A 2,609-nucleotide genomic window follows, 5' to 3' on the forward strand; every position below is an offset into this window, starting at 1 on the left:
ATATAAATTCATCATTTCCTTATTTTTGCCATAAGAGGAAGAGAGGAGGAAAAACAAAAGGAAAGAAAATTTAATAGAAAGAAGAGGAGACGCCATTCTCTCTTGGAAGAAGGAGCTGCTGCACGCATTTGGAGCTCCAGAAACCAGAGACTTTGGTTCTTCCACCTGGGTTTTCCCATTTCAGTCCTTTTATCATGTTTTTCTTTATTCTTCCATCTATATTTCTTGTAAATACCATAATGAGTGAGTAATTCCTTTAGATTTCAGAGTTGGGAAATATGTTTTAGATTAATTTGTGGATTTGGATTGGGTATTTCCTTATTTTATATGAATATGAGTTTTGATTCCTTCCTTGTGTGCTTGATTTACTTGCCCAATGTTGGTACCCATTGGGTATTGTGTTAATCTTTGATTGAAGGACCGAAAGGTGAAAGTCATTGATAGTTAATCAAGGATTGGAACTTAAAATCACCTAGATTTAGAAATAAACTAGGACTTTAAGAGGAATTAATTATTGGTTACAAAACTTAATGGGTTTTAAAGTAATCAAATACATACGAAAGTAGGTTTGGTTATTTTAGAATACACTTTGATATGCTTGAAAAAGATATTAAAGGGATTTAGAATCAATTTCCTTCAAACTCTATTTTTCCCTAAAAATTGGAATGCCCAAGACAAATCCCAATTAATTTATGCATAAATCCCAACTCGGGATCACTTTTACCATAATTAGACTTTCGTTTAAATTACCCATTGTCAATTTCAGTTTAATTGCGAGCTAGATTTAGAATTTATTTGTTTGCTCTTTACCCATTTCAATTAGATTAATCAATTTACCTTGCTCATTTACATTTACCTTTTATTCATAAATCATTAGCCCAAATAATCGCTTCATTCATAGTTTAGTAATCAAACAGCAAATCCTCGTGGGAACGATACTTGATTCATCACTTTATTACTTGAGACGACCCGTATACTTGCGGATTCGCCACATCAAGTTTTTGGCGCCGTTGCCGGGGATTTGATTTTTGCTTGATATTGAACGATTGTTTGTTTGGTTAATTTGGGCATTTTATTTTATTTTCTTTTTACCATTTTACTTTGAGAATTTGTTTATTTTTTGTTTTTCAGGTGCTTTATTTTATGAGAAGGACAAAAAGTGAAGAAATCAATCTATTCTTTGACCCAGAAATAGAGAAGACAGCAAAAGCTTTAAGAGCAGAATCTAAAAGGAGAAAAGCTGAAATTAAAGCTCAACAACAACAAGAAAGAGCACAAGAGCAAGAGCAAGTACAAGAAGAAATGGCTGACAACAACAACAACAACAATAACAACCGCTCTGTGAAGGATCATGCCTATCCTAACATTGGAGATTTCATGCCAAGTATCACAAGACCAAAGGTAGAAGCTAATAATTTTGAACTGAAACCTGCACTTTGTCAAATGGTACAACAAGCACAATTTGGAGGAAATCCAAGTGAAAGTCCACATGTGCATCTGGCACACTTTCTTGAGATCAGTGATATGTTGAAGATAAATGGAGTTTCTGATGATGCAATTCGACTCAGATTATTTCCTTTTTCTCTGAAGGACCGAGCTAGAGAGTGGTTACATTCTTTGCCACCGGGTTCTATCACAACATGGGATGAGCTTTCTCAAGCATTTTTAGCTCAATATTTTCCACCAAGCAAGACAGCTAAGCTAAGAAATGAGCTGACTTCCTTTAAACCTAGAGATGATGAGAGCTTGTATGAAGCATGGGAGAGGTACAAGGATTTGCAAAGGAGATGTCCACATCATGGGATTCCTAAGTGGATGCTTGTTCAACACTTTTATAATGGAGTTTCACCAGCTATTAGGAGTACAATTGATGCATCTTCTGGAGGTGACCTTATGGAGAAATCTGAAGATGAAGCTTTTTCTGCTCTTGATAAAATTGCTTATAACAACTACCAATGGAGTTGTGAGAGGAATGAGATCAAGAAACCAGCTGGTATGTTCGAGCTTGATGCCATGAATATGATTAATGCTAAGTTTGATGCTTTGACAAAGAAGATGGACAAGTTAAGTATGAAAGTAGATTCTTCAAGGAGGTTACGGTAATACACTAGAAATTGAGCTGCAAATGTCAATTGTGCACAGATTTTTCTGCACTTAATCAAGATTTTTCAAGTGAGCAAGTGGATTATGTGGGAACTACAATCAAAGACCGGTGGTAACCCATTTTCGCAACTTATGATCCAAAGATGGAGAAACCACCCAAATTTCTCTTGGGGAGGTAGACAAGGGCAAAATCAGAATTTTCAGCAACCTTCTGGATATCAACAAAATCAGAATTTTCAGCAGAATAGAGGTCCTCCTCCTGGAATTTCTAAACCTCAAAATGCACCTGCTCCACCTCTACCACAACAAGCACAACTAGACAAGACAGCTAGATTGGAATCTATGATTGAAACTCTACTTGTGAGCCACCAAAGTCAACAAGAAATGATTTCTCAATTAGCATCTAAAGTGGATCAAATGGCAACACACAACAAGATATTAGAGAATCAAATAGCTCAACAAGCTAGCTCTTCAAGTAACAAAGCATTTGGGAAGCTTCCTAGCCA

General features: G+C 35.9%; 1 non-coding gene across 1 annotated transcript; it reads right to left on the bottom strand.

Moving 5' to 3' along the window:
* Positions 1-1,698: 1,698 nt before the first annotated feature.
* On the bottom strand, positions 1,699-1,805 carry LOC131175764 (small nucleolar RNA R71). Its single transcript, XR_009145954.1, has one exon. It is a non-coding gene; the product is annotated as a small nucleolar RNA R71 (small nucleolar RNA).
* Between the last annotated feature and the right edge of the window lie 804 nt (positions 1,806-2,609).

This window comes from Hevea brasiliensis, chromosome 17, assembly GCF_030052815.1.
Source record: "Hevea brasiliensis isolate MT/VB/25A 57/8 chromosome 17, ASM3005281v1, whole genome shotgun sequence".
Classification (NCBI taxonomy): Eukaryota; Viridiplantae; Streptophyta; class Magnoliopsida; order Malpighiales; family Euphorbiaceae; genus Hevea; species Hevea brasiliensis.